Source organism: Meriones unguiculatus, chromosome 5 (genome assembly GCF_030254825.1).
Source record: "Meriones unguiculatus strain TT.TT164.6M chromosome 5, Bangor_MerUng_6.1, whole genome shotgun sequence".
NCBI classification, from domain to species: domain Eukaryota; kingdom Metazoa; phylum Chordata; class Mammalia; order Rodentia; family Muridae; genus Meriones; species Meriones unguiculatus.
In genome coordinates this window covers 46,203,065-46,225,772 of record NC_083353.1, presented here as the reverse complement: position 1 = coordinate 46,225,772, position 22,708 = coordinate 46,203,065, and the positions used below count along the sequence as shown (strand labels likewise).

The window sequence follows — 22,708 nt, the reverse complement described above, 5'->3', positions numbered from 1 at the left end:
AACATTGTCTTCCTGTTTAAAAAATGTGAATGAAAACATAAACAGGCGCCTTAAATTGTGTTGTATTTACTTATTTGAAGTGTGTTTGTGTGTGTGTTATGTCTGTGTATATATCAGTGTGCTGTTTGCATGTGCAGTGCTCACAGAGGGCAGAATTTGGCATGTAAACATATATTCTAAATGTAAGCTTAGCCACTGAGCCGTCTCTCCAGGCCAAACACATATATTACAGTAAATATCTAATGTCTTTCATCAACATTTCCTTATAATTTAACTCAAGATTTATTTAATTTTATATTTAATTATTTGTTTGCATTATATGCAGATGAGCGCAGGTGCCATAGGGGCCAGATGAGGTCATCCATGCCCTATTGCTGGAGTGACAGGTGGCTGTAAGCCAGTTGACTTAGATGCTGGAACTGAACTCAAAGGCCCTGCAAGACCAGCCAGAGCTCTTAACCTCCAAGCCCTGGCTTTAGCCTCCTCTCTCTGCACTTGACTGTGGCTATGACTTGACTATCTGCTTTGTGCTCCTGATTTCACCTCTCATTAACGATGGTCTATGACCTGAGAGTTAAGCCAAATAAACCCTGTCCTCCTCTATGCCAGTTTTGATTATGATGTTTTAGTGCAACAACGGAAACAGAAAGGGGAAATAATCAAAACTTTTGAAGCTTTTCCTATACCTGACAAGATGACAAAACAAAAACCAGGCAATGCCCCCAAAAAACTCAAAATGAGGCAGTGGTAAGGAATCATTTCTGTAATACATGATCATTTTAATACACAGGAAACTTGAAGCAGCAAGGGAGCCCACCTATAGGTACACAATCCAGGCATGACTGACAATGAGAATGTTTGGCACTCAGGAAAACTTGAGTACTGAGGGGTGTATTGGGCTGGGCCCACCAATATTCCTAAAGGCAATAGTGTTTGGTATCAATGTTGCTGTTACTGTTTGTGATGAATAATTTCTCTTGCCTTTCTTCTCAAATGTTTACTCTATTTCCTTGTCTCATACAATGAGAAGAATCAAGACCCTTTATGGAGTTGTTGACACATTATACATTTTTCTCTGAAGTAGGCATTGGGATCTCCTTCAACATTATCCTCTTCCTCTTCCACCTTTTTTAGTTCCTTCTTGAAAGCAGGCTCCGGATCATTGACCCACTCATCAGTCTCTTGGCCCTCATCCACCTTGGGATGCTAACAGTCATTGGGTTCGCAGCTGCTGACATTCTTGCATCTCAGAATATGTAGAATGACATCAAGTGTAACTCCCTGTTCCACTTGCACAGGCTTTTGAGGGGCCTCTCTCTTTGTGTCACCTGCCTGCTGAGCATCCTTCAGGCCATCATCCTCATTCCCAGAAGCACCTGTCTGGCAAAATTCAAACCTAAATCCCCACAGCAGAGCCTGTGCCCCCTTCCTGTGCTATGGGCCTTTACATGTCCTGTGGTGCTCAGTTCTCCTTCTCCTATGTTGCTGAGTACAATGTCACCTCACATGGTCTCATATTTGTCACAGAATCTTGCATTATTTTACCTATGGAGTATAGCAGCAGACCCTTATTTTCCATACTGAGGATATTTCGAGATGTGTCTTTTCTAGGTCTCATGGCCCTCTGCAGTGGGTACATGGTGGCTCTCTTGTGCAGACACAAGAAACAGGCTCGGCGCCTTCACAGAACCAGCCTTTCTGCAAAAGTGTCCCCACTGCAATGGGCCACCAGGACCATCCTGCTGATCATGAACTTCTTCGTCCTGATGTACTGTTTGGACTGCATCATATCTGCCTCAAGACTGATGCAGGACAGTGACCCAGTCCACCACAGTATCCACATGATGGTCTCCAATGGCTACACCACCGTCAGCCCCTTGCTGTTAATTGGCTCTGAGAAACGAATTGTTTGCTTCTTACGATCCTTGGTGGGGAGGACAGCAAATGCTTACCTAGTGAGGGAAAGACGAGTTCACTTAAGGAGCCAACTGACAGATGCTCGCTGACAGATGGTGAATCCCAGGCTAGTGTTCATGCTCCTCCAGAAAACTGAACAAATGACTCCTGCTTTGTTAAACTGCTTCCATTGAAATGTGGGTTACAACACCTGTGGAAATTTGAGCCAAATGTCTTCATGCGCATTTCTGCTTGGTGTCAGCAGGGGCCACCTGTTACACATCACAGATTAGGGTGCTCTGTGCACTTATCAATAAGCTACACTGTGTAGCACTTTTTAATAAGCCAATCACCTTAACACTTTGTATTTTACCTAATTAAATATGGATGCATTATCACAAAATCGCATATCATTCATCAACAGTTCTTTCATAGTTATGGAAAAATAATTGATTCAAAGTCTCAGATGCTTGCTTGTTTATATTAACAGCACTTAACCACAGCCACGATGGAAATAACTCTCTGTCCGTAAGCAGATGAATGTACCAACCACATGTGGCCTTTATATATCATGGACTATTACTCAGCTTAAACAGGAAGGAAAGCCACCTGTAGGTGTAGGTCCACCACAGAGGAACACATACTTCCCGTGACATGTCAGTCACAGAATGACAAGCTTCTGTACATCTAGGGGTGGAACTGAGAGTACTGTACTGTAATTTTTCAAGAAAGGAAAATGCAATGGTGTTTGCCAGGGGTTGAGGAATGGCACAGTGGAGAATTCTTAATTGGTGTAGAATGACCATTCAGAACAAGAAGAAAACACAGTAATCTTCTGAAAACAAATGAAAAGCTGGAGGGGTGGAGGGGTCTGGGCTGGGTAGAGGTGAGGTAACAGTGCTTTCTGCACAAGCATAAAGACTGAATTTGAATCTTCAATACCTATGTAAAAGCCATGCAGGGTGTGAGTTCTTGTAGCCTCCAGCACTGAGGGGAGGGGAAGGGCTGAGGTGCAGAGGTGCCCTAAAGCTTCATGTGGCACACTGATCCCTTGCTCTCTCACCCAGCCTGAATAAACATCACAGACTGCCCTCTGGGGAGTGATTGTCCTTTACTCCCCGTTTCTTGGCAGGAAATATGATCTTTTCCACAAAGTAAAACTTCTCGTGCTTGTTTCGGCAGCACATATACTAAAATTGGAACGATACAGAGAAGATTAGCATGGCCCCTGCGCAAGGATGACATGCAAATTCGTGAAGTGTTCCATATTTAAAAAAAAAAAAAAACTTCTCCCCATGGTGATATAGTTTCCAATCTCCCTGTCCCACCTGCCCCAATACACCATCCTACCACACACCATCACACTAAAATTGACCAAGGAGGACACCATCATACCAGACACCATCGTGCCAAACACCATCATACCAGAGACCATCATATGAGACACCATCACGACAAAGGAGATCAAGGAGGATACCATCATAACTGAAGAGACCAAGGAGGAAGAGAACGAGGGTGACAACATCAGGCCTGGCCAGCCTCAGGACGCTGGCACAGCTCTCCCTCAAAAAGAGACCGAGGACAACATCACACTTGGCCAGCCTCAGGACACTGGCACAGCTTCCGCCCACAACCAGCGTCAACGCTGGAAGCGGGTGAAGATAACAATCATGAACGGCCTCAGACATCTGTGCTGCTGCTGCCTGCCACCTGCTAAGACAAAGGCCGCCTCATGTAAGAACATGACTCCAATGAAAAGGGACCTTGGAGCCACCCTCAGCACCAGGTGAGTGCATTACTTCACTTCATTTTATTCACTTTTCCTTCTGTCCTTTGTAACTAATCTCTCCCTAGTGCTATAGTTTCCAGTCTGCCTGTTCTACCTGCCCCAAGATGGGTTCCCATTTTGAGAACTGAGGCCTACAAGCAGCCTGATGGGAATTCTTTAGAAAGAGCCTCCTGCCATCCTTTTGCAAGAACCCCGCACCCACACACATGCCAAATCCATCACAGGTTACATTGCTTGAGTCCTCAGACCCAACTCAGAACAAAGCCTGGAAAACTCAGTCTTGGAGTGACTGCAGTGGTAGCTGTGCCCTCTCTTGACACCAATTCTGCCCTAGTTACTCACCTCTTGCATATCTATTCTTGTTCCTTCAAGGCGACCATTCACATTGGATCCCACACTCACCACCACATGACACACTGTGAGGGTGTGATAGGTGTCCTGACAAGTCTAACTAGAGACTCTTGGAGGAGCAACCCACTGTGTCCCTGTGTCATGGCAGCCTCAAGCCCCTCCCTCGTGTATGTACCAGCTGGACAGATCTTAAGGCTGCTTCCATTTCTTCAAGTCTCTGCCCTTTGCATATTCTTGCACAGTTAATCAGCATTGCACAGCCTTTGGGGAGAGTTCTGGGAAGCCTTATCTTTCCATCCTAGTATCACAGTGGTAAGACTTCATCTCTTGTGTTCTTTCTCCCTAGACTGTATAGCATAAATGATTTACAAAATCTTTATACTATAGTATAAAATGATCTTTATATAACTTATATTATTATAAAGATTTATAAATCATTTACACTATAGTAAAAAGATTATTTAAATGACCTCTATATAATTTATAATATAAAGATTTATAAATCATTTATACTATAGTATACAATAAATGATAGTATAGGATAAATTATAGTATAGTATAAGTGATTTATAAATCATTTATACTTTAGTATACTATAAAGGATAGTAAAGTATAAATGGTAGTATAGTATAAATGATGCTATATATAGTATAAATGATAGTATAGTATAAATGATACTATATATACTATAAATGATAGTATAGTATAAATGATACTATACATAGTATACATGGTATAATTTATACTATACTATCCTTTATATTATACGATCATTTAAATGATAGTAGAGTACAAATGATACTATATATAGTATAAATGATAGTATAGTATAAATGATACTATATATAGTATAAATGATATAATTTATACTTATACTATAAATTGTAATATAAGTAAAGTATAAATGGGAGTATAGTATAAATGATACTATATATAGTATAAATGATATCATTTATACTATACTATCATTTAGAGTATACTATAGTATAAATGATTTATAAATCTTTATAATAGTATAAGTTATATAAAGATCATTTTATACTATGGTATAAAGATTTTATAAAACATTTATAGTATAAAGTTTTATAAATCATTTATAGTATAAAGATTTATAGTATAATAGGCAACGAATTGCTTCATCTTACTAGATATATATGTAGGTTCATTATCAGTCTTAATTTGTGAAGGTATCCCCAAAATTTCCATTATTTCCAATAACTGTGTAATTACACAATAAGCCTTTTCAGCACTTAAAGCAGTTGCCCTTTGAAACCCTGGGTATACACCTATGGTACGGTGTACATACCTTTGTTTTCCAAATTCTGCAGAATGAAACACATCCATCTGCCATATTTCACTTTTTTCGTATCCCTAGGCTTACTTCCAGCATGCAGTCGAGTGTGGTTATACAGAGGACATGTGGGACATTTTTTATTATTTCTTTGCTTGTTGCCCAAGTTATAGAAAAAAAAATTATCTTTTACTTTTAACATCGTGTCTTTCATGAAATGTTGAGGTGTTGTAATTGATCAGTTTCCTCATTTGCTTGTACCAATGGACCTGGAAAGCCTGTATGAGACCGAATCTGCGTGATATATAACGGAGGGTTTCTACTTTTGTTAAGCCTTTTGCAGTTGCATGAATAATAAAGTTAATTCTAAACCATCAGGAATAAAGTCAGCAGTTTCTATATGCCAAACAACTCATTCTACATATTGAGAGCCAGCAATTATATTAAGATTCAGGGAAATCTACTAATACCATAAGGATTACATACAATTTTGATTTTTGAATCGATTTTTGAACTGAAATATATGGTCTTTTGATCACCTGTCTTTTATGTGTGTGTGTGTGTGTGTGTGTGGGTGTGTGTGTCTGTGTCTGTGTTGTAAATCTTTAATCTCTCACTTGGGAGACAGAGAAAGGTGGCTGTCTGAGTTTGAGATCAGCCTGGTATACAGAGTAAACGACAGGACAGCCAGGGGCTACACAGAGAAAGCCTGTCTTGAAAAACAAAAAAACAAAAAACGGTGACCATCAAAAAGCCGCAGTTTTCCATCTGTAAAATGGAGACACAGTCATTGTAGGATTCTTAGCAAGAATGCAATCCTTAAGGCTCCAATATCAACCATGGTGGTCAGCACCCTGGAGGGTTGCAAAGCCATTGCAAAGGCTTTGGGATCCATTTTCTCTCATCAGGAAAACCAAAGGAGTTCAATAGTCTTAGCCTATTGCTTCACAGCCACCACCCTCTGACTTCGGGTGAACCAGTTTAATCCTGGGAGGTTTTCCCAACTAGTCTTAGGGCTGTGTTCACAAATCCCACACCCAATAGTGTTCAGTTGGACTTAGCAGAGCACCCGGGTTTTTCTGCCCCTACCCTGAACCCCACAAACCCCAGAGCAAAATGACACTGGCAGTAGCTGAGCATGCGTTTTCCTCCCTGATTCCACTGAGACTGTGTTATTAGGATTTCACTGCTTATTTTAAAGAACAAGTTAATTTTCCATTATTGCATCAAATATGGAAAGGAATTACCCACTCACTGAGCTTCGCATATTTGCACATAAACTGGCCTCTTACAGGAGGAAGAGGGTCACTGGCACCAAGGGAAAACTGGACAGAACTGACTGGCTGGCTCAGGTCCCTACTCCTTTAGCTACCTGCCTTTCCTGCTACCATGCCTTCCCTGTCCTTATGGGCAGAAACTGGGGGAATCAGTGTGGTTGGTGCCCAAGCATGGCTAGGTCATTCCTTGCTCTGACATCATAAAGAGTCCTTGTGAGGAATGGTGGAACCTGGCCACATAGAGAACTCACTGGGATTGGGTTTGGTCCCATCAAGTGTGGCAGCCATTGGTTGCTAGACTGAATGGTTTGAGAGTTGGTGAATCACAGCATTGGCCAGCTCCCCTAGGACAACCTGACCTGTTGACCCTCAGCAGATTGAGTTTCCCTCTAACACTGTCAGTTTTGTGGCAATCGCCTCTATTTATTCATTCATTGGTTTCAGGCATGATTATGCTTACCGTTGTATTCTTCATCTATCTCATGCTCACTTTGATTGTATCTCGCTATCACAGTATTTATATCAACTACACAACACGAGTGATCGATCGCCCAGTGACACTTCCGTACATGTACATGGAGAACTTTGAATACATTCCCCTGATGACACTGCCTACTGCCCACCCCTTCCAAGCCCCTCACTCTTTCGCTTTGCTGTTCAGCACCTTGCTTCCCAAGTACAAGTACGGGCCAAGTGCCGTGGACTCCTGTCCAGAGGACTGATGGACACACGGGATGGTCTCTTAAGGAAGGACACCAATGTGTCTCTGGGCTCTAGCACAAAGTCTCCTCCTAGCTGGTTATCTCAGGATCTTCCTGGCAGGTCAAGAGGCATGAGTCCAACAAAGGGGCTAGAGACAAGCGTCAGCTCTGATCTTGTGATGGTGATGGTGGAACAGGGCAGATGAAAAGGAATTCATGGATAGAATAAGTGTAAGTCTAAAAGGAGCTTGTTCTTTGAGGAAGGATGGGACTTTCCTTGGTGAGACTTGCCATGCCCTGTCCCTCCAGCCTACTTCTGTCCTTCTCTCTGCCTGCAGCTGTACATTCATGGGTTATCTTCTGTTTTAAGGAGGGCGATTATGGCACGAAGCTAGGGTGTTATCAGGCACCAGAGGGGAGGGCAATAATGATTTTGAAGCAAAGAGTTGAGCCTGTGCTCTAGAGTTCTGCTGGTCCTACAGGTCAAAGAACATATTCAGGAACAAAAACCGCCTAGTGCTGGAATTATCTGCCCAGCACTGCACAGACCCCAAGCCCCAAAATAAGCACCTGTCTTTTTGGAGAAGCAGGGGACTTTTTATTGTCAAGGGCAATCTACCCAAATTTCCAAGTCTAGGCTTGGATAAAACTCCTTCCTCCAACCTTAATCTGTTCATGTTTGGGGAAAGGCAGTGGGTAACAGAACCTTCATGGTCCAGCAACAAAGCCCTTCAGGTTCCTTTCTGTTTTGCCAAGGTATTGGTGATGAGAGGAGGGTCTATGGTCTGTGACTTCCAAAAATCTGATATCTGATTACAGAACTGGCAAGTTGTGCTTTGGTGCCCTTTGCTGAACGGTACCTGTGTCTCCCTTTCATTGTGTGATGGTTTAGTTGACTAGACTTGCTATCCAGTGCTCAAGTGAGTGATGCACATTCTCTGAAGAGTGAACATCCTTGTTGACCTCCTGTAAACTTCCACCCAGTTTCTCTGGCGTATGTGCCGCAGCTTGGGTGGGTGCTGTGAGGTCCACTTAATGTGAAAAACTGATGACTTTTGGTGGGAGGTGACAGCAGCCTAGCTTCAGGAGCATGGAAATGGCTGATCAGCCCTCCACCCTCAAGCATTGTTGTCACAAGCACTTGTGGCTAGGCCCCGCGTGTAACAGCAACCTTGAACTTTTGAAGCAGTTGGGAACCTAGGTCATGCAGAAAACAAAAGCAGTCCTTCCTCATCTTCTCTTTGCTATTGCTTTTGTATTTGGTGAGGCAGGGTCTCCTGTAGCACAGGCTGGCCTCAGCATCCCTGTGTGGCCAAAGAGGACTTGAACTGATCCTCCTGCCTCCACTTTTCTAGCTTTTCCAACTGCCAAGTGTTTATCCTTTATGAGACTTTCCTGACTTTCACCCCAACCTCTTGTCTAAGGTCCATCAGCTGACCCTTGAAGGACTCTCAGTCAGGGCACAGCTAGTTGTGTCATGTCTAGATGTAGAGTGTGTTTGTGTGTGTGTGTGTGTGTGTCCTCCTTAAGGTTTGGGTGTCAAAAGTCCCACAAAGAATCAAGTGTTTGAACATTGTTCCAAGCAGGTGGCACCACGTGGGGCAAACTGTGGACCTTGGGCAGTGGGCCTAGCAGGAAGAGGTGGGCCTCTGGGCATCACTGTGGACAGACACTGGAGTGTAACCAGCTTTCTCAGGCCCCTACTGCCCCACTGCCCTAGACCAGCTTTCCCGTCCCTGAGGACAGAATGTGGGGGAACTGGTCCATTCCTTGCTCTGACATCACAAGGAGCCATTGTGACACCTATCCACTTAAGGCTCTGGCTGAGCCTGCTTCTTGTCTTACAGAACAGAAGCTCTTGGTTGGAGAGCAACTGGACTTCTGTGCCCGTGACAGACTATACTCGCATTTTAGAAGCTGTTTTGACCACCATATAGTAAGTGCCTTCTGTTCTCTAACCTACAATATTTTATTATGTTTGTTTAATAAACATAAACTCTCCTTCTATTCCCTCCCTCACACACTCACACCAATCTCCACTCCTCTTGTCTTACAGAACAGAAGTTCTTGTTAGAGAGTAACTGGACTTCTGCACCCGTGACAAGACATTCCTGGATTTTTGAAGATTTCAGACTACCATAAAGTAAGTTTCATAAACATAAACTGTCCTCCTATTCCCTCCCTCACATGCCCTCACACCATTCCCCACTCCCATTCTCCTCAGAGAAAGGGAGGTCCCCCATGGGCACCAGCTCACCCTGGCACATCAAGTTGCCCAAAGGACTGCATGCATCCTCTCCCACTGACACCAGACAAGGCAGAGCAGCTAGGGCAAAGGGATCCAAAGGCAGGCAACAGAGGAAGAGACAGCCCTTGTTAGGGCACCCGTTGTTAGGGCACCAACATGAAGGAGAATCTGCACCTCTGCTACATATGTGTAGGGGGCCAAGGTCCAGCCCAGACATCCCCCTTTGGTTGGTGATTCAGTCTCTGTGAGCCCCCATGTACCTGGTTTAGTTGACTCTGTGGGTCTTTTCGTGGTATCCTTGACCCCTCCAGCTCCCTCACTCCTTCCTCCCACTCTTCCACAAGATTCTCCAAACTCCATCTAGTGTTTAGCTGTGGGTCTATGCATTTGTTTCCATTCACTGCTGGATGAAGCCTCTCAGAAGACAGTTATGCTAGGCTCCCATCTGCAAGCAGAGCACAGTATTATTAGTAGAGTCAACGGTTGCCTCTCTCTCCCCTAGGGTCGGTCTCAAGTGGGGTCAGTCATTGGTTGCCAGTTCCCTCCATCTCGGCTCCCTGTTTAATCCTGCACTTCCTGTAGGCGGGGCACACTTTGGGTGGAAGGCTTTGTGGGTGGGTGAGTTCCCTCCACTGGCCCCCTTGACTGGAAGTCCTGCATGGCTGCAGGAGGGGGCCACATCAGGCTCCATATCCCCTGCTGATAGGAGTCTCAGGTAGGGTCACCCCATAGACTCCTGAGAGCCACCCTCTCAGTTAATTCTTGGTGTACTCATTTTGACAACAGTGATTAGCCACCACAGCATCCTAACCTCAGCCCGAGGCCACTCTCCATTTTTCGTTCACCTGAGTCGAATGAGAAAGGAACTGATGTCCTTGATGAGTGTGTATGTGCTGAGCTTTGTATGCAGAGAGCCGCTAGAGTGCCAGGGAGCAGGGGAAAAGGGAAGCATGCTACCTGTGCCCTAAAGGATGGGCATCAGTGTCCACAGCGCACCTGAGGACAACCCTCTGGAGCCTGCTGCTTTAGACGGCAAATGTACCACAAAGACTCACGTGTTTGAACACTGGGACCCGGCATGTGGCACTGTGTGGGGAAGTGGGGTCTTACAGGAGGAAGAGGGTCACTGGCACCAAGGGAAAACTGGACAGAACTGGCTGGCTGGCTCAGGTCCCTACTCCTTCAGCTACCTGCCTTTCCTACTACCATGCCTTCCCTGTCCTTGCAGGCAGAAACTGGGGAATCGGTGTGGTTGGTGCCCAGGCATGGCTAGGTCGTTCCTTGCTCTGACATCACAAAGAGTCCTTGTGAGGAATGGTAGAACCTGGCCACATAGAGAACTCACTGGGACTGGGTTTGGTCCCATCAAGTGTGGCAGCCATTGGTTGCTAGATTGAATGGTTTGAGAGTTGGTGAATCACAGCATTGGCCAGCTCCCCTAGGACAACCTGACCTGTTGACCCTCAGCAGATTGAGTTTCCCTCTAACACTGTCAGTTTTGTGGCAATCGCCTCTATTTATTCATTCATTGGTTTCAGGCATGATTATGCTTACCGTTATATTCTTCATCTATCTCATGTTCACTTTGATTGTGTCTCGCTATCACAGTATTTATATCAACTACACAACACGAGTGATCAATCACCCAGTGACACTTCCATACATGTACATGGAGAACTTTGAATACATTCCCCTGATGACACTGCCTACTGCCCACCCCTTCCAAGCCCCTCACTCTTTCCCTTTGCTGTTCAGCACCTTGCTTCCCAAGTACAAGTACGGGCCAAGTGCCGTGGACTCCTGTCCAGAGGACTGATGGACACACGGGATGGTCTCTTAAGGAAGGACACCAATGTGTCTCTGGGCTCTAGCACAAAGTCTCCTCCTAGCTGATTATCTCAGGATCTTCCTGGCAGGTCAAGAGGCATGAGTCCAACAAAGGAGCTAGAGACAAGCGTCAGCTCAGATCTTGTGATGGTGATTGTGGAACGGGGCAGCTGAAAAGGAATTCATGGATAGAATAAGTGTAAGTCTAAAAGGAGCTTGTTCTTTGAGGAAGGATGGGACTTTCCTTGGTGAGACTTGCCATGCCCTATCCCTCCAGCCTACTTCTGTCCTTCTCTCTGCCTGCAGCTGTATGTTCATGGGTTATCTTTTGTCTTAAGGAGGGCGATTATGGCACCGAGCTAAGGTGTTATCAGGTACCGGAGGGGAGGGCAATAATGATTTTGAAGCAAAGGGTTGAGCCTGTGCTCTTGAGTTCTGCTGGTCCTACAGGTCAAAGAACATATTCAGGAACAAAAACCGCCTAGTGCTGGAATTATCTGCCCAGCACTGCACAGACCCCAAGCCCCAAAATAAGCACCTGTCTTTTTGGAGAAGCAGGGGACTTTTTATTGTCAAGGGCAATCTACCCAAATTTCCAAGTCTAGGCTTGGATAAAACTCCTTCCTCCAACCTTAATCTGTTCATGTTTGGGGAAAGGCAGTGGGTAACAGAACCTTCATGGTCCAGCAACAAAGCCCTTCAGGTTCCTTTCTGTTTTGCCAAGGTATTGGTGATGAGAGGAGGGTCTATGGTCTGTGACTTCCAAAAATCTGATATCTGATTACAGAACTGGCAAGTTGTGCTTTGGTGCCCTTTGCTGAACGGTACCTGTGTCTCCCTTTCATTGTGTGATGGTTTAGTTGACTAGACTTGCTATCCAGTGCTCAAGTGAGTGATGCACATTCTCTGAAGAGTGAACATCCTTGTTGACCTCCTGTAAACTTCCACCCAGTTTCTCTGGCGTATGTGCCGCAGCTTGGGTGGGTGCTGTGAGGTCCACTTAATGTGAAAAACTGATGACTTTTGGTGGGAGGTGACAGCAGCCTAGCTTCAGGAGCATGGAAATGGCTGATCAGCCCTCCACCCTCAAGCATTGTTGTCACAAGCACTTGTGGCTAGGCCCCGCGTGTAACAGCAACCTTGAACTTTTGAAGCAGTTGGGAACCTAGGTCATGCAGAAAACAAAAGCAGTCCTTCCTCATCTTCTCTTTGCTATTGCTTTTGTATTTGGTGAGGCAGGGTCTCCTGTAGCACAGGCTGGCCTCAGCATCCCTGTGTGGCCAAAGAGGACTTGAACTGATCCTCCTGCCTCCACTTTTCTAGCTTTTCCAACTGCCAAGTGTTTATCCTTTATGAGACTTTCCTGACTTTCACCCCAACCTCTTGTCTAAGGTCCATCAGCTGACCCTTGAAGGACTCTCAGTCAGGGCACAGCTAGTTGTGTCATGTCTAGATGTAGAGTGTGTGTGTGTGTGTGTGTGTGTCCTCCTTAAGGTTTGGGTGCCAAAAGTCCCACAAAGAATCAAGTGTTTGAACATTGTTCCAAGCAGGTGGCACCACGTGGGGCAAACTGTGGACCTTGGACAGTGGGCCTAGAAGGAAGAGGTGGGCCTCTGGGCATCACTGTGGACAGACACTGGAGTGTAACAAGCTTCCTCAGGCTCCTACTGCCCCACTGCCCTAGACCAGCTTTCCCGTCCCTGAGGACAGAATGTGAGGGAATCATGGGGATGTGCCTAGTGACCACTTGTCCATTCCTTGCTCTGACACCACAAGGAGCCATTGTGACACCTATCCACTTAAGGCTCTGGCTGAGCCTGCTTCTTGTCTTACAGAGCAGAAGCTCTTGGTTGGAGAGCAACTGGACTTCTGTGCCCGTGACAGACTATACTCGCATTTTAGAAGCTGTTTTGACCACCATATAGTAAGTGCCTTCTGTTCTCTAACCTACAATATTTTATTATGTTTGTTTAATAAACATAAACTCTCTTTCTATTCCCTCCCTCACACACTCACACCATTCTCCACTCCTCTTGTCTTACAGAGCAAAATAGAGAGTAACTGGTTTTCTGCACCGTGACAAGACATTCCTGGATTTTTGAAGATTTTGAACGATCATAGTAAGTTCATTCTGTTTTCTATCTGAGAACATTTTATTATGTTTATTTTATACACAGAAAGTCTCCTCCAATTCATGTAAGGGACCCTCTTTGTTTTAAAGTAAAGATTTTTGCGAATGGGGTAATCTGGAGAGCTGGCCCACCATTTCAAGAGCATGTACTCTTGGAACTAGGTTTGATGTGCAGCTCTTCTGTGGGAGATCATAACTGCCTGTAGCAATATCTAGATAGACATTATCACCATGTAATTGATGTGTAGTAGCAGAGAGTGCACTTGCGTGTGGGCATGTGAACATGTGTATGGATGCCCTCAGAGGCCCGTGGTGTAGGATCTCCTAGAGCTGGGTTCGGAGTAATTGTGAGCCACCTGACCTGGATCCTAAGAACCAAATTTCGGTAGGTCCTTTGCAGAGCTAGTTGTACCTGGACTCAGGGGCTGGCTGCCCCGCACGGACACCACTGGGCTTGGGAGGTGTCTGTTGTTCTATATACTTCTCTCGCATCTAATTTTATTCATGCCTGCTCTCTTCCAGTACAGGTGAGCTCAGGGTCAGGGGATGACCGTCCTTTCTTATCAGTGGCTCTTAGTTTCTAGAATCCTTTGGTTGGTTCTGCCAGTTTGCAGTTGATTCCTGTCGAACCAATCTGTCATATTTTGCTCTACACTGCTTTGGAACATACTTCATTCTTGTCTATCTAAGCATTTAAGTACCCAGTTAGGTGGTCTGAAATGTGTCTGACCTCTTCCTTCCTTCCTTTCCTAGTCTTTTGGATGTAGGAATTCATAGCTCTAAATACTCTCCTAGGCCTGATTTTAAGTCTGTCAACTTTCTCATTCAACTTTTTGGCTCTAGCCATGTGAAGGAGGAGGGCCTGACTCTGAAGCAGGACATGGAGGCCTGCTCCTCTGTGGAGGACCCCTTCAACACCGACTATAGAATGATGAGGACTCTGGGACACGGACATTTTTCTGAAGTGCAACTCGCCTTCCATGTTCCCACTGTGACCTGTGTGGCTGTAAAACTCCTTAGAAATAAGAAGAAGTACAACTCGATTTTTAACAGTGAAATAAGCGTTATGAAATCCATGAACCACCCCAATATTATCAAACTTTTTCACGTGATCGAGACGGAAGAGATCACCTACCTGGTGATGGAGCATGCCTCAGAGGGAGAGCTGCTGCGGAGGATCCTGGAACGGGGGTCTCTACCGGAGTGCGAGGCTGAAAGGATATTTACTCAGGTGGTGCATGCAGTGAATTACTGTCATAACAATCAAGTTGTCCATAGAGATATAAAAGCCACCAACATCCTTATGGACTGCAGGGGGAATGCCAAGCTGATTGATTTTAGCCTCGCTGTGAAAGTAACTCCTGGGCAGAAGCTGCGGGGTTTCTGTGGCACTCTGCCCTATTGTGCCCCAGAACTCTTTGCGCCCGGGGAATACGATGCTTACCCCATCGACATGTGGTGTTTAGGGATTCTCCTCTTTCTCATGGTGGCTGGGCACTTCCCTTTCCAAGCCAAATCTGTGGCAGGCATGAGGAACGAGGTCACCTCAGGCAACTTCACCATTCCTAAGCATGTTTCTATCGACATTTTCAATGTCATCTTGGAATTACTGATAATCAATCCCGGAAGAAGGCCCACCATCAAGGACATCTTGAGGCGCCCCATGATCAGGGCCAGTGAGGCACGTTCACCACCTACTTCCACCCCTAGCCTCCCAGGCACCCCGAGCCCTAGCATTGTTGGGACCATGAGAGTCATGGGCTATAAGCCTGAAGTAATCATTGAATCCCTGAGAGACCAAAAATATGACGAGGTGATGGCAACTTATCTTATATTGCAACACCAGTCACCTGCGGGAGACTATGGCCACAACCAGGTGAATCCTGTGAAAACCAGGCAGCCAGGCACTGTCCTCCGCCTGACAGAGCTTTACACTTATCCTGGATCCCTAAGGAGAGCTGAACTTGTTCCCTATACCTTTACCTTGCCATCTAAGGGCCAGGAAAAAGAGGAGGAGCATTATTCCAGGAAACTTGCCAGATGCCATAGCATGCCTGCCACCCTATGCTGCCATCCAGACACACACCCTCTCCACCTGGGCTGTCCTATTGCTAAGTCCATCAACGGCAGCATCCTGGAAATGAATATTTATTTTTCACAGGTTGGATCACGTGACAGCCACACTGATAGTGACCATATATCTCTGGGTCTATACACCAACTCTTCTAGAACATCCCAGAATGAGGGTACAAGTGACTTAGAGAGCCACATGTCCTACAGTCACCAATCTGAATCCTGGAGTTTCCTGGAGGAAGAGGACAGCTCAAGCTCCTCCTCTGAGGATTTATCGGAGATGACAACAGTCATAGAGATAGAGTCTACTATAGTCGCAGAGGAAAAGACTCTAACACAGGAAGACATCGATGCTCAGGAAGCAATCATTTCCCTGAGAGTGAACATCATCAAGGAGGACACCATGCCTGAAGTGAGGGAGGAGGAAGAGACCGAGGAGGGAGAGACCCAGGAGAACAACATCACAGCTGGCCAGCCTCAGGACGCTGGCATAGCTTCCCCACAGGAAGAGACCAAGGACGACAACATCACACCTGGCCAGCCTCAGGATGCTGGCACAGCTCTCCCTCAACAAGGGACCGAGGACAATACTATACCTGGCCAGCCTCAGGAAGCTGGCACAGCTCTCTCTCAGCAAGAGACCGAGGACAACATCACACCTGGCCAGCCTCAGGAAGCTGGCACAGCTCTCTCTCAGCAAGAGACCGAGGACAACATCACACCTGGCCAGCCTCAGGACGCTGGCACATCTCTCCCTCAGCAAGAGACCGAGGACAATACCATACCTGGCCAGCCTCAGGATGCTGGCACAGCTCTCCCTCAGCAAGAGACCAAGGACAACATCACACCTGGCCAACCTCAGGATGCTGGCACAGGTCTACCTCAGCATGAGACTGAGGACGACATCACACCTGGCCAGCCTCAGGACACTGGCACAGCTTCCCCCCACAACCGGCGTCAACGCTGGAAGCGGGTGAAGAAGACAATCATGAACGGCCTCAGACATCTGTGCTGCTGCTGCCTGCCACCTGCTAAGACAAAGACCGCCTCATGTAAGAACATGACTCCAATGAAAAGGGACCTTGGAGCCACCCTCAGCACCAGGTGAGTGCATTACTTCACTTCATTTTATTCACTTTTCCTTCTGTCCTTTGTAACTAATGATAATTTGCCCACTGTGGCACACCTGTGATCTTAACAACCTCTGTCACTTCAGAAAGACCAATACCATAGAAATCCCAGTAATGTGACCTCAGGCTTGTTAAGCAAGAAGTAGATTGTATACATATGCTGATAAAGCAGGAAGAGGAACAGGTGGGGCATGGCAAAGTCAACAGAGATTGCTGAGAGACCAGCAGGGCACTTTGGTGCTGCAGGGCAAGCACAGAAAGTTCTGTGTGCTTCAAAGTCAGTAAGAGTCACTTACCTGTGTCTTTTTGCTTTGAAGTCCTAAAGAAGACAGGCCCCATCTCCATGGCTTGTGGGCCATGGGTTGGGGATCAGCCTGGATGAGATGTGAAAAGCCTCTCGGGGAAGCCAGGCCAGATGTCCAGAAGCCAGTGTGGTCACAGGAGCATTCTGCACAGGACCTATCCCAGTGCAGATCTGTCCAGGTAAAATCCCAGGCAGGAGGGGCTGGCTTTCCACTGGGTCTTCCTCAGAGGGGAAGGGCTGAGGTGCAGAGGTGCCCTAAAGCTTTATATGGCACACTGATCCCTTGCTCTCTCCCCCAGCCTGCATAAACATCACAGACTGCCCTCTGGGTAGTGATTGTCCTTTACTCCCCGTTTCTTGGCAGGAAATATGATCTTTTCCACAAAGTAAAACTTCTCGTGCTTGCTTCGGCAGCACATATACTAAAATTGGAACGATACAGAGAAGATTAGCATGGCCCCTGCGCAAGGATGACATGCAAATTCGTGAAGTGTTCCATATTTAAAAAAAAAAAAAAAACTTCTCCCCATAGTGATATAGTTTCCAATCTCCCTGTCCCACCTGCCCCAATAAACCATCCTACCACACACCATCACACTAAAATTGACCAAGGAGGACACCATCATACCAGACACCATCATACCAAACACCATCATACCAGACAACATCATATGAGACACCATCACGACAAAAGAGATCAAGGAGGACACCATGACTGAAGAGACCAAGGAGGAAGAGAACGAGGGAAACACCATCATACCAGACACCATCATACGAGATACCATCACAACAAAAGAGATCAAGGAGGATACCATCATAACTGAAGAGACCAAGGAGGAAGAGAACGAGGGCGACAACACCACACCTGGCCAGCCTCAGGATGCTGGCACAGCTCTCCCTCAGCAAGAGACCCAGGACAACACCACACCTGGCCAGCTTCAGGAAGCTGGCAGAGCTCTCCCACAGCAAGAGCCCGAGGATGACATCACACCTGGCCAGCCTCTGGACGCGGGCACAGGTCTCCCTCAGCAAGAGACCGAGGACGACATCACACCTGGCCAGCCTCAGGACGCTGGTACAGGTCTCCCTCAGCAAGAGACTGAGGATGACATCACACCTGGCCAGCCTCCGGACGCTGGCACAGGTCTCCATCGGGAAGAGAACGAGGAAGACAAGACACATGGCCAGCCTCAGGAAGCTGGCACATCTCTCCCTTAGCAAGGGACCGAGGATGACATCACACCTGGCCAGCCTCTGGACGCGGGCACAGGTCTCCCTCAGCAAGAGACCGAGGACGACATCACACCTAGCCAGCCTCAGGACGCTGGCAGAGCTCTCCCTCAGCAAGAGCCCGAGGACGTCATCACACCTGGCCAGCCTCAGGACGCTGGTACAGGTCTCCCTCAGCAAGAGACTGAGGATGACATCACACCTGGCCAGCCTCCGGACGCTGGCACAGGTCTCCATCGGGAAGAGAACGAGGAAGACAAGACACATGGCCAGCCTCAGGAAGCTGGCACATCTCTCCCTTAGCAAGGGACCGAGGATGACATCACACCTGGCCAGCCTCTGGACGCTCGCACAGCTCTCCCTCAGCAAGAGATCGAGGACGACATCACACCTGGACAGCCCCAGGACACTGGCACAGCTCTCCCTCTGCAAGAGACCAAGGACGACATCACACCAGGCCAGCCTCAGGAAGTTGGCACAGGTCTCCCTCAGCAAGAGACCGAGGACGACACCACACCTGGCCAGCCTCAGGAAGTTGGCACAGCTCTCCCTCAGCAAGGGACCGAGGATGACATCACACCTGGCCAGCCTCTGGACGCTGACACAGCTCTCCCTCAGCAAGAGATCGAGGACGACATCACACCTGGACAGCCCCAGGACACTGGCACAGCTCTCCCTCTGCAAGAGACCGAGGACGACATCACACCAGGCCAGCCTCAGGAAGTTGGCACAGGTCTCCCTCAGCAAGAGACCGAGGACGATATCACACCTGGTCAGCCTCAGGAAGCTGGCACAGCTCTCGCTCAGCAAGGGACCAAGGATGACATCACACCTGGCCAGCCTCTGGACGCTGGCACAGGTCTCCCTCAGGAAGAGACCGAGGACGACATCACACCTGGCCAGCCTCAGGAATCTGGCACAGCTCTCCCTCAGCAAGGGACCGAGGATAACATCACACCTGGCCAGCCTCAGGACACTGGCACAGCTTCCCCCCACAACCAGCGTCAATGCTGGAAGCGGGTGAAGATGACAATCATGAACGGCCTCAGACATCTGTGCTGCTGCTGCCTGCCACCTGCTAAGACAAAGGCCGCCTCATGTAAGAACATGACTCCAATGAAAAGGGACCTTGGAGCCACCCTCAGCACCAGATGAGTGCATTATTTCACTTTTTTTATTTGCATTTTATTCACTTTTCCTTCTGTCCTTTGTAACTAATCTCTCCCTAGTGCTATAGTTTCCAGTCTGCCTGTCCTACCTGCCCCAAGATGGGTTCCCAGGTTGAGAATTGAGGCCTACAAGCAGCCTGATGGGAATTCTTTAGAAGGAGCCTCCTGCCATCCTTTTGCTAGAGCCCCGCACCCACACACATGCCAAACCCATCACAGGTTACATTGCTTGAGTCCTCAGACCCAACTCAGAACAAAGCCTGGAAAACTCAGTCTTGGAGTGACTGCAGTGGTAGCTGTGCCCTCTCTTGACACCAATTCTGCCCTAGTTACTCACCTCTTGCATATCTACTCTTGTTCCTTCAAGGCGACCATTCACATTGGATCCCACACTCACCACCACATGCCACACTGTGAGGGTGTGATAGGTGTCCTGACAAGTCTAACTAGAGACTCTTGGAGGAGCAACCTACTGTGTCCCTGTGTCATGGCAGCCTCAAGCCCCCTACCTCGTGTATGTACCAGCTGGACAGATCTTAAGGCTGCTTCCATTTCTTCAAGTCTCTGCCCTTTGCATATTCTTGCACAGTTAATCAGCCTTGCACAGCCTTTGGGGAGAGTTCTGGGAAGCCTTATCTTTCCATCCTAGTATCACAGTGGTAAGACTTCATCTCTTGTGTTCTTTCTCCCTAGACTGTGGCAACAAGTATCACATCGTGAGACACACAGATATCTGTGTGATTGACCATGTATGGTCCATCCATCCTGGCGCTTCCCTGAACTTGAATGTAGGACAAAGGTCCTTGAAGATAGCCTCTATCTTCAACAGCATGTCCCCATAATGTACTTCCACAACCGAAACACTCTTGAGCAACTCTAAGCCCATAGGATGGACATTTAATATGGCAGATGGATGTGTTTCATTCTGCACAATTTGGAAAACAAACGTATGTACACCGTACCATAGGTGTATACCCAGGGTTTCAACGGGCAACTGCTTTAAGTGCTGAAAAGGCTGATTGTGTAATTACACAGTTAGTGGAAATAATGGAAATTTTGGGGATACTTTCACAAATTAAGACTGATAATGAACCTACATATATATCTAGTAAGATGAAGCAATTCTTTGCCTATTATACTATAAATCTTTTTACTACAAATGATTTTATAAAACTTTATACTATAAATGATTTATAAAATCTTTATGCTATTGTATAAAATGATATTTATATAACTTATATTATTATAAAGACTTATAAATCATTTACACTATAATATAAAGATCATTTAAATGATCTCTATATAATTTATACTATAAAGATTTATAAATCATTTATACTATAGTATACAATAAATGATAGTATAGTATAAATTATAGTATAGTATAAGTGATTTATAAATCATTTATACTTTAGTATACTATAAAGGATAGTAAAGTATAAATGGTAGTATAGTATAAATGATACTATATATAGTATAAATGATAGTATAGTACAAATGATACTTTATATAGTATAAATGATAGTATAGTATAAATGATACTATATATAGTATAAATGATATAATTTATACTTATACTATAAAGTATAATATAAGTAAAGTATAAATGGTAGTATAGTATAAATGATACTATATATATGATATCATTTATACTATACTATCATTTAGAGTATACTATAGTATAAATGATTTATAAATCTTTATAGTATAAATTATATAGAGATCATTTAAATGATCTTTATACTATAGTATAAATGATTTATAAATCTTTATAATAGTATAAGTTATATAAAAATCATTTCATACTATAGTATAAAGATGTTATAAATCATTTATAGTATAAAGTTTTTAAATCATTTATAGCATAAAGATTTTATAAATCATTTATAGTATAAAGATTTATAGTATAATAGGCAAAGAATTGTTTCATCTTACTAGATATATATGTAGGTTCATTATCAGTCTTAATTTGTGAAGGTGTCCCCAAAATTTCCATTATTTCCAATAACTGTGTAATTACACAATAAGCCTTTTCAGCACTTAAAGCAGTTGCCCGTTGAAACCCTGGGTATACACCTATGGTACGGTGTACATACCTTTATTTTCCAAATTCTGTAGAATGAAACACATCCATCTGCCATATTTCATTTTTTTGGTATCCCTAGGCTTACTTCCAGCACGCAGTCGAGTGTGGTTATACAGAGGACATGTGGGACATTTTTTATTATTTCTTTGCTTGTTGCCCAAGTTATAGAAAAAAAAAATTAACTTTAACTTTTAACATCGTGTCTTTTATGAAATGTTGAGGTTTTGTAATTGATCAGTTTCCTCATTTGCTTGTACCAATGGACCTGGAAAGCCTGTATGAGACCGAATCCGCATGATATATAACGGAGGGTTTCTACTTTTGTTAAGCCTTTTGCAGTTGCATAAATAATAAAGTTAATTCTAAACCATCAGGAATAAAGTCAGCAGTTTCTATATGCCAAACAACTCATTCTACATATTGAGAGCCAGCAATTATATTAAGATTCAGGGAAATCTACTAATACCATAAGGATTACATTCAATTTTGATTTTTGAATCGATTTTTGAACTGAACTATATTTTGATCACCTGGCTTTTATGTGTGTGTGTGTGTGTGTGTGTGTGTGTGTGTGTGTGTTGTAAGTCTTTAATCTCTCACTTGGGAGACAGAGAAAGGTGGCTGTCTGAGTTTGAGATCAGCCTGGTATACAGAGTAAACGACAGAACAGCCAGGGCTACACAGAGAAAGCCTGTCTTGAAAAACAAAAAAACAAAAAACGGTGACCATCAAAATGCCGCAGTTTTCCATCTGTAAAATGGGGACACAATCATTGTAGGATTCTTAGCAAGAATGCAATCCTTAAGGCTCCAACATCAACCATGGTGGTCAGCATCCTGGAGGGTTACAAAGCCATTGCAAAGGCTTTGGGATCCATTTTCTCTCATCAGGAAAACCAAAGGAGTTCAATAGTCTTAGCCTATTGCTCCACAGCCACCATCCTCTGCCTTCGGCTGAACCAGTTTAATCCTGGGAGGTTTTCCCAACTAGTCTTAGGGCTGTGTTCACAAATCCCACGTCCAACAGTGTTCGGTTGGACTTAGCAGAGCATCCGGGTTTTCCTGCCCCTACCCTGAACCCCACAAACCCCAGAGCAAAATGACACTGGCAGTAGCTGAGCATACGTTTTCCTCCCTGATTCCACTGAGACTGTTATTAGGATTTCACTGCTTATTCTAAAGAACAAGTTAATTTTCCATTTTTGC

The 22,708-nt window shown here is 45.4% G+C and overlaps 2 non-coding genes across 2 annotated transcripts; both read left to right on the top strand.

Moving 5' to 3' along the window:
- The first annotated feature begins 3,062 nt into the window (after positions 1 to 3,062).
- On the top strand, positions 3,063 to 3,169 carry LOC132654465 (U6 spliceosomal RNA). Its single transcript, XR_009592106.1, has one exon. It is a non-coding gene; the product is annotated as a U6 spliceosomal RNA (small nuclear RNA).
- A 14,247-nt stretch (positions 3,170 to 17,416) lies between these two features.
- Positions 17,417 to 17,523, top strand: LOC132654468 (U6 spliceosomal RNA). Its single transcript, XR_009592109.1, has one exon. It is a non-coding gene; the product is annotated as a U6 spliceosomal RNA (small nuclear RNA).
- The last annotated feature ends 5,185 nt before the right edge of the window (positions 17,524 to 22,708 follow it).